General features: G+C 47.1%; 1 protein-coding gene across 1 annotated transcript in view; it reads left to right on the top strand.

Moving 5' to 3' along the window:
* The first annotated feature begins 2,947 nt into the window (after positions 1 to 2,947).
* The window catches only part of LOC138793342 (transient receptor potential cation channel subfamily M member 2-like), a 236,701-nt gene continuing 225,908 nt past the window's right edge, over positions 2,948 to 13,740 (top strand). The window contains exon 1 of the mRNA XM_069971872.1: positions 2,948 to 2,993. The gene's annotated coding sequence lies outside the window, so the exon portion shown is untranslated. The remainder of the gene's footprint in view (positions 2,994 to 13,740) is intronic.

The raw sequence follows: 13,740 nt of genomic DNA, 5'->3' as shown, positions 1-13,740 counted from the left end.
CAGACCCCAGAACTAATACAGACCCCAGACCCCTAAACAATACAGACCCCAAACCCCGAAACTAATACAGACCCCAAACCAGACCCGAAACTAATACAGACCCCAGACCCCTAAACAATACAGACACCAGACCCGGAAACTAATACAGACCCCCAAACCAGACCCCGGAACTAATACAGACCCCAGACCAGACCCCGGAACTAATACAGACTCCAACCAGACCCAAAACTAATACAGACCCCAGACCCCTAAACAATACAGACCCCAAACCCCGAAACTAATACAGACCCCAGACCCGAAACTAATACAGACCCCAGACCCCGAAACTAATACAGTCCCCAAACCAGACCCCGAAACTAATACAGACCCCAGACCAGACCCCAGAACTAATACAGACCCCAGACCAGACCCCAGAACTAATACAGACCCCAAACCAGACCCCGGAACTAATACAGACCCCAGACCGCGAAACTAATACAGACCCCAAACCAGACCCCGTAACTAATACAGACTCTAAACCCTGAAACTTATACAGACCCCAACCAGACCCCGAAACTAATACAGACCCCAAACCAGACCCCGGAACTAATACAGACCCCAAACCAGACCCCGAAACTAATACAGACCCCAAACCAGACCCCGAAACTAATACAGACCCCAGACCCCTAAACAATACAGACCACAAACCAGACCCCGAAACTAATACAGACCCCAAACGAGACCCCGGAACTAATACAGACCCCAAACCAGACCCCAAAACTAATACAGACCCCAGACCCCTAAACAATACAGACCCCAAACCTTACCCGGAAACTAATACAGACCCCAAACCAGACCCCAGGACTAATACAGACCCTAGACCAGACCCTGGAACTAATACAGACCCCAAACCAGACCCTGGAACTAATACAGACCCCAAACCAGACCCCGAAACTAATACAGACCCCAGACCGGACCCCTAAACTAATACAGACCCCAGACCGGACCCCTAAACTAATACAGACACCAGACCTTGGAACTAATACAGACCCCGACACTAATACAGACCCCAGACCAGAACCCTAAACTAATACAGACCCCAGACCAGACCCCTAATCTTATACAGACCCCAGACCAGACCCTCTAAACTAATACAGACCCTAGACCAGACCCCTAAACTAATACAGACTCCAGACCAGACCCCGAAACTAATACAGATCCCAGAAACTAATACAGACCCCAGACCGGACCCCTAAACTAATACAGACACCAGACCTTGGAACTAATACAGACCCCGACACTAATACAGACCCCAGACCAGAACCCTAAACTAATACAGACCCCAGACCAGACCCCTAATCTTATACTGACCCCAGACCAGACCCCTAAACTAATACAGACCCCAGACCCCGAAACTAATACAGATCCCAGACCCCGAAACTAATACAGACCCCAGACCAGACCCAGAAACTAATACAAACCCCAGACCAGACCCCTAAACTAATAGACTCCAGACCCCGAAATTAATACAGTCCCCAGACCAGACCCCGAAACTAATAGACACCAGACCTTGGAACTAATACAGACCCCAACACTAATACAGACCCCAGACCAGACCCCAACACTAATACAGACCCCAGACCAGACCCCTAAACTAGCAGATTGTATAAAAGCCTCAGGAACCAGCAGGGGTTGTGTCGCTCTGAGGCTTGGCTTGCTGCCCTGTAGCAGAATTGAAATTGTAACACATGAAACCCTCAGTTCTGCTGCATCTGTAATGTCCACACGGTATAGTGCAGTATTGACATGTTGTGTACGGTGCAGTATAGACAAACTGTGTACAGTGCAGTAGACATGTGTAAAGTATACCACCACCCCATATGTATGTCACCACCCCCTGTAGTAGGACACAGCAGCTATATCCACTAAATGGTACACCAGGTCAAACACTTTTACTTGGGTGTGTAAAGTTAAACAAAACATGTAGTGGGACACTACATACTCCACCACTAGGGGAAAAGTGGAGAAAGATGGTGACACTGCTGAAGGTTAGCAATATACATCAGAAAATGTTCCCATTGCATATTCCCACCTCCCTCTTGCTCTATCTATCTGAGGTGTCTTGGCCTCTAGAATCAATAGTCTGTAGAGCTTGGTTAAAAGTTTCCGCTAAACACTCTATCACATCGTGTGAGCTAATCATTACTTTAGTATACAACAAGAGAAAGGTCGGCACTAACCCTTTCGTACCCACGGGGTCGGGCACCGTACGGAGGAACAAAGATGGGGTGCCAAACCACTTTAAAGAGACAGTCTTTCCATAAATGTCATCATAGAGAAGCGAAGGAAGGTGGCACTCACCATCTGATGAAATCCAATACAGTAATACCTCGGTTTTCCAACGCTTTGGAACTCTAACTGCTTGGTATTCGAACGAAAATTTACCCAGAATTCGTGTTTGGAATTCCAACTTTGCTCGGTTTTTGAATGTTTTTCGAACGTTTTTGCGAGCATGGATGGTGGGTTGTACCTGGCGAGTTAAGCAGTGGTGAGGCCTCACATACAGTACAGTGCTGTATAAGACTGCTGGAGTGTATATACAGTGCAGTAGTAGTACAGGCAGTGCACCACCATCTCCCATACATTACAGTGCTTGGATGGGGGGGACGCTATACAGTAAAGGATGGGTGAGGAGTTGGTGACTACTGGACTATAATTGCTGGTTCTGATGAACATTTCTTATGTATAATGTCCTGTACAGTATATAGTGCTGTTCTGTCCTGTACTGTAGTGATTATACGGAGCACTTATCAGTGTAATAAATGAGGATTGTAGGGAATTATTGGTTACTGCTGGAACCGATTAATCACATTTACATTATTTCCTACGGGAAGACGCTGCTCGGTTCTCAAACTGCCTTCCGGAACCAATTAAGTTCGAGAACTGAGGTACCACTGTACTTTTATTTCAGGACATATAAGATGCAAACATCAACGTTTAGCAGATGCCAGCAGGTAGGTGGTTTAACAGTCTGTTTCGCAGGTTACCGCTTCTACGGACCGCCTACCCATTGCGCGTCATCACTGATTTAAATAGTCATATGACTCGTGACGACACGAACAGATCATGTGTTTTATAACTTACATATTACAATAGACAAAAAAAGTGCTTTACATAGATAAAAACAATCAAATATAAAAGTGTCTCTATATACATGGGGACCAGTACAAAAAATTACTTAGATTAGGCAGCTTCGGTCTACTTTACCATTTAGACCTCCCGGGCCCTCTGCCTCCAATCTGAGTATCCACTTAGTTTCTGGCGTCATTAGCATACCATGCCTGTCCTGCCCTCTGACGCTATGCACTCTTTGTATGCCAGCAAATTGTAAACAGGTAGTGTCATTGTTATGTATCTCTTTTATGTGTTCAATAAATCTAGGAGCTCCTCGACCTGATCGTACAGAGTAAAAATCTCCTGTTATGCGTGTATGTAAGGCTCTTTTTGTTTTGCCTACGTAAAATCTCCCACAAGGGCAAAACATGACATATACAATATAATTGGTTCTACAACAAATAAAATCCTTTACTTGTATTTGAGTTCCCTTTATAACCAAGTTTGGACCTCTATGTATCTGTTTACACAGTTTACAATTACCGCATTGAAAATTACCCGTAAGATCATTCCTTAGCCACATTTTATTTTTATTATTATTGTTGTCCCTACATTTACTCTGTACTAAGAATCTTTCATGTTAGTGCTGCGTCTAAACGTCACAAAGGGTTTCGCTGTAGACCAAGCACCAAGAGCCGTGTCATTTTCTAACAAGCTCCAATGTTTAGCAATAACTTAGGTGCCATAGGTGATAGTTTGAAGGAGAAGGCAAAACGTTCACAATTTGTGTTTGTTTTGGTCTAGTACTATTGCGTAGTAGCATATTTCTCTCTTTAGCAAGTGCTTTTTGTAGAGCATTGTTCAGATTACGCTCAGGATAGCCCCTATGGATCAGGCGAGTTTTCAACTCTTGTGCCTGCTTCAAATAGGAACTAGTGGAGCTGTTAATCCGTCGTAACCGCAAAAACTGACCATAAGGAACAGCCTTTTTGGTTGCTTCAGTGTGATAGCTTTTATAGTGCAATAAATGATTACAGGCTGTTGGTTTTCTGTAGCCCTGTGTCGTAATCGAGCCATTCTCCTTTCTTACCATCACATCTAGGAATTCTAATTCATCGGGATCGATCTTGGATGTAAACGCCATGTTCATAATGTTTATTGTATTGAGGTGGGCTACAAAGTCTCTGAATTCATTAGGAGTCCCTATCCAAACAATAAAGATGTCATCGACAAAACAAACAAAATACTTAATGAATTTAAGAAAAGGATTATTTACAGAGAAAATACAGATTGGCTACACTGCAAGCCCATGGCAACTCCGGAGACCTGCAGGAACCATTGGTCATTGAATTCAAAAGCATTATTGGAGAAAATTAAATCTAGGGCTTCACATACAAAAGAAGTGAGTTCCTTTTCTGCCCTTTTAAGGAAGAAGGCAATACTCTCAATAGCCATATCTTGTGGAATATATACAATGTAAAAGTCCTTAGTCATTAGCACTATATATCAGCACTCTTTACTATTATATCTTCTCGTTTCTTTAGTTGTTGTAAAGCTGCCCACTCCTCTCTGTCCAGATAAATAAGTGCTTTTATATCCTCAATAACTTTTTTCTGGAAGGAATCTAAGTTACTACCTGGGGTAATGGGGGGAGAAAAGTTTGATCTTACACCCTTAGTAAACCGTTCGTTGGTTAGGGAATCAGCCGAGACCGACGAAAGATCATCTCCTGCCAATTCAGCTAGGATGGCTACACTAGCCCTTTGCAATGGTGCAATGAAACCCAATGGACCCACATGTATACGTGTCTCACCTTCTTTCTTATCTTTATTAGTTATACATTTATTAGAAAAAAACTTTTTTAAATTCAACTTCCGTATAGCTTTAACCAGATCTGTTTCAAATTCTGTGAAGTCGAAAGACTGGGGAAAGCAAAAATTTAAACCTTTCGACAAAACAGATATGGTCGGCGAATCTAGGACAAAGTCAGTTAAATTAACGATATTGACTGTATTTACATCACCATCAAGGTGATGGACTTGTCATAGTATCAGAAAGACTAGAGTCAGAGTCTGTAGTCCAATGATCACTGTTGTTGCGGTTCTTATATCTGGGCTTTCGTTGCTTTTTGGTGTTATTTCTTCCTTTCTTTTCAAAAACCTTATTTTGCTCATAGTCCATTTTATCCCGTAGGAATTTGTCCCTTTTTTGTTTTTTTGTGATCTTTTGTAGAATCATTAATTTTTTTATCCAGACGGGTAATAAATGCTGTAAATTGTTCTTCAGAAAATCTTGTTTTAAGTTCATTTTTTGCTCGATTTAGGTCTTTGGTAACAGTGACATAGTCCTTCTCATTACGGGCTGTAACGGCTTTTAGGATACGCATGGAATGATCCTGATGTATTTGTATCCAATATGCCATGAATTCCGGGTCATCGGTAAATTGTGAAGCTTCCTTAAAGCATCTGAGGCCTCTTGGGACCCTTTTAACTTCCTCATAGGACTTAAGGAAATGAATTGTCCAGAAGAGTTTAACTTCCTTTTCGGCCAAAGTTTGTACTTTAAACTCCAGATGCTTTGAGCTCATAAGTTGCAATGGATCCCCCAGATCACATGATCTGAAAAAATTGTTGGTGTCTGCTCGTTTGGCATCAAACACATTGTCCGTTATGTTCTCCGTTGCAGCATCACTTACAGGTGTAGGGAAGAAAAAGAGCGCTGCACCTCACACCTATGGCTGATACTAGTGCCCCTAGGCTAAATAAAAAACACATCAGAATTTTGTATATGAATTGATCAAGCCATACTGCCCCATGTACCTCGTGCAGGTATCTGATACACATGGGTCCCTACACTAAGTCCACACCGTGCCGGTCAGTGGCTACCAACCCCGCAGGCGTGCACAGCCAGGGAACGGGGGCCATGGGACGGCCCTGCGACCCCCATGTCACAGGACCAGACCCAAAAACACCACACCAGAACCCGGCCAGCACCGCCGGCGGAGAAGGTCGCCCCCAAACAGCACAAGTCTGGATGAGGTATTGCGCTCACCATAGCTGCTGCAAACAGAATGGGAAAAGACAGGAGGGATTAAAACCATGTGCACTCAGGTGTCTCCTGCTAATTGCGGTCATGTGGGTCTCACCAGGAGGAGTGCAAAAACACTGAGAAAAGAGAGAGACAAAATACGGTTCAGGGAAGAAAAAGAGCGCTGCACCTCACACCTATGGCTGATACTAGTGCCCCTAGGCTAAATAAAAAACACATCAGAATTTTGTGTATGAATTGATCAAGCCATACTGCCCCATGTACCATCGTGCCGGTATCTGATACACATGGATCCCTACACTAAGTCCACACCGTGCCAGTCGGTGGCCACCAACCCCGCAGGCACTCACAGTCAGGAAACGGTGGCCATGGGACGGCCCTGCGACCCCCATGCCACAGGACCAGACCCAAAAACACCACACCAGAACCCGGCCAGCACCGCCGGCGGAGAAGGTCGCCCCCAAACAGCACAAGTCTGGATGAGGTATTGTGCTCACCATAGCTACTGCAAACAGAATGGGAAAAGACAGGAGGGATTAAAACCATGTGCACTCAGGTGTCTCCTGCTAATTGCGGTCATGTGGGTCTCACCAGGAGGAGTGCAAAAACACTGAGAAAAGAGAGACAAAATACGGTTCAGGGAAGAAAAAGAGTGCTGCACCTCACATCTATGGCTGATACTAGTGCCCCTAGGCTAAATAAAAAACACATCAGAATTTTGTGTATGAATTGATCAAGCCATACTGCCCGATGTACCATCGTGCATGTATCTGATACACATGGGTCCCTACACTAAGTCCACACCGTGCCAGTCGGTGGCCACCAACCCCGCAGGCACGCACAGTCAGGAAACGGGGGCCATGGGACGGCCCTGCGACCCCCATGCCACAGGACCAGACCCAAAAACACCACACCAGAACCCGGCCAGCACCGCCGGCGGAGAAGGTCGCCCCCAAGCAGCACAAGTCTGGATAAGGTATTGCGCTCACCATAGCTGCTGCAAACAGAATGGGACAGACAGGAGGGATTAAAACCATGTGCACTCAGGTGTCTCCTGCTAATTGCGGTCATGTGGGTTGCCAGGAGGAGTGCAAAAACACTGAGAAAAGAGAGAGACAAAATACGGTTCAGGGAAGAAAAAGAGCGCTGCACCTCACACCTATGGCTGATACTGGTGCCCCTAGGCTAAATAAAAAACACATCAGAATTTTGTGTATGAATTGATCAAGCCATACTGCCCCATGTACCTCGTGCCGGTATCTGATACACATTGGTCCCTACACTAAGTCCACACCGTGCCGGTCAGTGGCCGCCACCCCTGCAGGCGTGCACAGTCAGGGAACGGGGGCCATCGGGTATCAGAAGACCTGCACGTGGTACATGAGGCAATATGGTTTGGCCAAATTATATACTAACTTCTGATGTTGGTTTTAAATGTAGCTGAATAAGCCTTCGTGTCAGCCATGGGTGCGATGTGCAGCCATTTCTGTCTTTTTGGCTTGTGCATCACTCACAGGTGTAGTTTGCACTTCCATGTTGTGAGTGTTTTATGCTCCAACCGACTACGTGGTAAATTATGCAATCAGGGTGTGCTCGAGACCAAAGAAGAGAGCGTCCAATGTAATAATATACAACAAGAGAAAGGTCGGCACTAACCCTTTCGTACCCACGGGGTCGGGCACCGTACGGAGGAACAAAGATGGGGTGCCAAACCACTTTAAAGAGACAGTCTTTCCATAAATGTCATCACAGAGAAGTGAAGGAAGGTGGCACTCACCATCTGATGAAATCCAATAATTTTATTTCAGGACATATAAGATGCAACATCAACATTTAGTAGACGCCAGCAGTTAGGTGGTTACCTGCTGGCGTCTGCTAAACGTTGATGTTTGCATCTTATATATCCTGAAATAAAATTATTGGATTTCATCAGATGGTGAGTGCCACCTTCCTTCTCTTCTCTATGATAATAATCATTACTTTACTTTTATCCTCCATAGTGTTAAATGCCTGTGCAATTTGCATATTCTGATACTTGTGATAATCTTTAAGTGCGTATTGACCCTTAAGAACTTCGAAAGCAACCAACTTCCCTTCATTAAATAAGTGTCCTACCCATGTAACACTCCTAAGCTCTCAAAATCTAGCAATCTCTTCATTGAAAAATTCTTTAAACTCAAAATTCCCCCAAATTGGTGTATATACCAAACTATACTTAGTACCACATATTTTTTTAATCCTATTCCAAATTTATAAGAAAAAATGTGCAAAAGAAAAGGAACCCATTCTCTCCTCTATAGCCCTACCCATTTCTAGTAATTCAAGCATATTTCTACCCTTCCCAGCATACTCGATTATGTAATTTAGGGTGGGCTTAGAGGTCACCCTCGCCAGCCTCCGGGCTCCTGATGCAATAAAGTAGAGACCAAAGTCAGGCAAGGACAGACCCCCCCCCCCCCCGCCCTCAGGCCTGGTCAGCACTCGATATTTTATTCTAACCGTCTTCCTCCCCCAGTTCCCCAGAGCAATTTATTCAAAAGGGCCTCAATCCTCCTAAACCAAGAATCTGGGATCCATCCTGGACTGAATAAAGTATAAAATCTGAGGGAGGAGAATCATCTTACTTATTGCAGCTTTATCGGCCATTGAGAGAGGTAACTTTAGCCATATGTCTATTTTTTGTTCTACTTTCTTTAGTAATGGTCTAAGGTTCAGGTCCATGTATTTCTCTACCTCTGCCATAATCTTAGTACCAAGGTACTCTATCACCTCCACCTGCACCAGACGCCAGTCCCCCCCCTCGTCCAATACTATGGGAAGAACAGCAGATTTAGACCAATTTATTTTCAGATCCGCCATCTGTCTAAACTCTGAAATTATTTTCACTATTTTAGGTATATTCACCACAGGGTTTTTAATGAACAACAGTATGTCGTCCGCGTAGAGCAAAATTTTATCTTTATTACCTTTGATCCCAAATTCTTCTATGTCATGATCTGCTCTGATTTTTTCCGCAAGGGGTTCGATATATAAATCATAGAGGAATGGGGAAAGGGGACAGCCTTGTCAGGCGCCACGGGTAAGTTCGAATTTCCCAGTTTCCCCATCATTCACCATGACTGAGTACAATAATTTCACCCACTCCACAAACTTGGGGCCCAAACCGAAGGCTTCCATCAAAGGCCTTCATAGCATCCAAGGATGTTATCGGAAATAAGGCGACCCGGGACAAACCCGACCTGATCCTTCCCCACCAAGTCCGGTATCACCCTGGCCAATCTCCCCGCCAATACCTTTGCAATCATCTTAAAATCAGTATTAAGAAGAGAGATTGGCCTATAGAACTCCACCGACCTGGGATCTTTGCCTTTCTTCAGTATCAGGACAATATTAGCTTACCTCATAGAACACGGTAATACCCCCCCCCCCCTGGCAGGATTCATTAAACACATCTAGTTACTTAGGTAGAGGGAGTCACCGTACTCCCTATAAAAGCCAAAGGGGAGGCCATCTGATCCCGGGGTTGTAGATAGTTACTTAGGTAGAGGGAGTCACCGTACTTCCTATAAAAGCCAAAGGGGAGGCCATCTGATCCCGGGGTTGTAGATAGTTACTTAGGTAGAGGGAGTCACCGTACTCCCTATAAAAGCCAAAGGGGAGGCCATCTGATCCCGGGGTTGTAGATAGTTACTTAGGTAGAGGGAGTCACTGTACTCCCTATAAAAGCCAAAGGGGAGGCCATCTGATCCCGGGGTTGTAGATAGTTACTTAGGTAGAGGGAGTCACCGTACTTCCTATAAAAGCCAAAGGGGAGGCCATCTGATCCCGGGGTTGTAGATCCCGGACAGTTTGCTAGCGCCGTCCTTAGATCTTCTAACTTTATTTGCTGATTTAGAAGAGCTTGTTGTTCCTATGAGAGAGATGGCAAACAAGAGTTGATGTATTCGTCTCACAGGTATAAAATGCTTCTATCACCCTCTCTATCCCGTCTTTGTCATGTTCCATCCTCCCCTGTGTGTCCAGAAAGGGGAGAGAGAGAGGGGGGAGAGATGAGAAAGGGGGGAGGGGAAGGGGGGGGGGAGAGGGGGGAGAGAGAGGAGAGGGGGGGAGGGGGGAGAGAGGAGAGGGAGGAGAGAGGGGGGGAGGGGTGAGAGGGGGGTAGGGGTGAGAGGGGAGAGAGGGGGAGGGGAGAGAGGGGGGAGAGGAGAGAGGGGAGGAGGGGAGGGAGGGAAGGGAGAGAGGGGAGAGGGGAGGGAGAGAGGGGGGGAGGGAGGGGGGGGGGAGGGGGGGGAGAGGGGAGGGGAGGGAGGGGAGTGTGTGTGTGTGTGTGTGCACGCAGGGCCTGATGTGCAGAGCTTATATACGTCCTCTGTCAGAATGTGTTGGAGAATAGGACGATTCCTTTTCTTCTGGGTTTCTTAGATCTAGCATTTACAAGTAATGATTTCTGATTGGATAATGAGTTTTCCTGCATTTACAAGTAATGATTTCTGATTGGATAATGAGTTTTCCTGCACTTACATGGAGTTTCCATCGGTAGCCCCTAGTCTGGAAAATGTTTTTATGCACGATTTTGATAAAAAATTCCTAGGTGAATGTGGCGTGCCATGGGTGGGTTATGTGCCTGTTCTGGACAGATAGTGAACTCGCACTGCAGGAATCTCTTTCTAGACTAAGATCATGTCATTCGTCCATTCAGTTCCCGCTGGAATATCCTCCTTATGTCATACATTGTTTGGATGTGGAACTCAGAAGGGGGATGGCGGTTCTGATACCACTTTGTACTGATAGAAATAACACAATGTTCCGCAGCAGTCAGCATGCTCCGCATGTGTGTAAATTTTTACCAAAATTGTTATTTTTAAGAGCCAAGAGGATTTCGAGTACAGATGGTGAAAATGCAATGAAAATTCATAAAAACTTTGTACAACAGAGCTATAAAGATCATGATTTAAAAAGGATAGAAAAGGAGATTGGGAGACGGAAAAGATATAAAATCAGGAAACCTAAAAAGAAAGATAAGAGAAAGGAGAACAGACTATAGTTTAGTATGACGGATGACGGACACTCGAACCTGATGAAGAAATGTGTAGTAAAACACTGGGATTTGCTGGCCAGCCATCCCAAATACAGGAGGGCCGGAGTGTAGCAGCAGGCTCGCATGACTTGGGCTCGTAGGCAGGACCTGCTCACGTGGTGGGGAGCCAGGGGGGCGGGGGCTAGTTGATAAAAGGGCTGCCTTCCCGCCTCAGGCCTCATTTAAGCGGGAGCCTCCCCTTACCTTCCCCTGCTGAGCAGCTATGGCGGCAATCGATGCTCTCCTTGACCAGCTCCGGGCTGCTGCCGGCGGCAACCAAGGATGGCTGCAGCGTTGTCTGGAAGGTCTGATCTCCGAGGCACCTTCTGCCCCAGATCCCCCGTCCTCAGTTCCTCAGCGCAGGGCGCGCAGGTCCCAGCCTCCCGTCAGACTAAGTCCGAAACCTGCCGTGCCCAGGTTCCAGCAGTGCACACAGAGCCCCAAGAGGGACCCCCCAGTTCCGGGTAACCGGCATTCCACTTCCAGGTGCCAGCCCTGGACCGGGAGAAATCTGACCCAGCAGCCGGACCTAGCGGTGTGTCCGGTCCTCCTTCCAGCCACAGCGGAGGATCGGCCTCCACCTCTGCGTCGTCTCCTCTCAGCTCCCCAGCGACGGTGCCTGGTGAAGTGCCAGCCAGGTAGCCTGCCTCCCGCCAGATGATCCAGGTTGCGACCGAAGTCCACCCCATTCCCCTGCCCACGAGGTCCAGCACCGTGTAGTCCCTCCCCCGCAGCATTACCGGCCAGATGGCCTGGCCAATCTCCAGGGCCTACTTGCGCCCCAGAGCCCAGCTGCCAGTGATGACAATGATCGTGAGGGAGAAGAGCTGCTGCGTTCCGGCCATATGGATCCTGTGGTGCTGGAGGATCTTCGCCTGAAGGCTCCTTGGTCGGCTGGCGGGCCCACAGCCCCTGCGCAGCCTGGTGAGTATATGTCCTTGTCTTGTCCGTTTCCCCCTATTCTTATGTCTCAGGGTGTGGGGGTTAGTCCCTTGGGGGGATTCGAGTTCTGTGACTGCGGCTAGAGCGGGTGAGGGGGCGAATGGGTTGAGTGAGAGTGTGGGTGAATTGGTAAGCTGTGTTCCTGAACGGTCAGAAGCTTCGGCTTCTGGTCTGGGGAGTGGGCCCGCTCAGGGTGGGGTGGCGACTAGAAGTGCTGGGGTGGCCATTTCGATGCAGACAGAAGAGCGGGTAGAGGATCTGGTTAGGTTGGATGATATAGCCCAAGGCGAAGTATATGTCTGTTTCGAGGGCGCATTGGGTGCCCACTTGAAACAAGAAGTGAGGGAAAAAATTTGGTGTGATGAGTACGTCGAAATTTTTTCCCTTTTGCCCTTAGAGAAATTTAATCTTGATAAGGGAAAGAAGGAGGACAGTAAAAAAGAGGAGGAGGAGAGGAGGTGGAGAGAAGGCGCCTGAACACTGTTTGACCCTTTTTTTGTTACATGGACGCTTTAAGCAAGGCTCATCGGGTATACGGAGGTCAGGCGTGGCTCCGTTATGATGAGCAGTTCAGGCAGCGGAGGGCAATTAGGCCAGGCATAAAATGGGATCATAAGGATATTGGGCTATGGCTGAGGGTCATGGCTCCTGTGAGGTATGGTCAGCCCTTTCAAGCGGGGGCCGGCTCAGTCCGCCAAGCCGCTTCCTCAACTTCGCAGGGTAATCAGAAGTCCGGTTTCTGCTGGCAGTTCAACAACGGGCAGTGTAAGTTTGCCGCCAGTTGTTCAAACATGCCTGCTCGACATATAATGCCTCTTCCCACGGTTCGGTGAGATGTTTTAAAAAAGGCAAGTGGAGGGTTGAAGGAGGTAGTGCTGCAAAAGGGGGTGACGCCGGTGAATATGGCCGCGATGCTCCCGCATCTACTTAGATTCCCGGATAGGCAGAAGGCAGATTTGTTGATATGGGGTTTTCGGGATGGTTTTGTTATTGTGGCCCCTGTACACATGGAGCCGCCTACGCTTAGAAATTTGAAGTCTGCTTATTTGCATTCGGGGGTTGTCTGACAAGCTGAGGAAGGAGGTTGAGTTGGGTAGGATGGCTGGGCCCTTTGCTGCTCCGCCGGTGGTGAATTTTGTGGTGTCTCCCTTGGGGATGGTGCCCAAGAAGGAGCCGAATAAATTTCGGCTCATCCATCATCTTTCTCATCCCAGGGGTATGTCGATTAATGATGGCATAGACCCGGAGCTTTGTTCCGTGGTTTATACATCTTTCGATGAAGCCGTGAGATGGGTGAGATGTTATGGACGAGGGGCACTTATGGCCAAGACCGACATGGAAGCGGCGTTTTGGCTTTTGCCTGTCCATCCTGACAGCGTGGGCTTACTGGGCTGCTACTGGGACGGTGCTTACTATGCAGATCGTTGTTTGCCCATGGGATGTTTCATCTCATGTGCTTACTTTGAGACTTTTAGTTCATTCTTGGAGTGGGTGGTACGGGACAGAGCGGGGTTGAAGTCTGTTATCCACTACCTGGATGACTTCCTGTGCATAGGTCCTGCTAGCTCACCAGAGTTTCG

Source organism: Dendropsophus ebraccatus, chromosome 5, assembly GCF_027789765.1.
Source record: "Dendropsophus ebraccatus isolate aDenEbr1 chromosome 5, aDenEbr1.pat, whole genome shotgun sequence".
In the NCBI taxonomy this organism is placed as follows: domain Eukaryota; kingdom Metazoa; phylum Chordata; class Amphibia; order Anura; family Hylidae; genus Dendropsophus; species Dendropsophus ebraccatus.
This window is presented reverse-complemented; position numbering and strand designations above follow the sequence as displayed.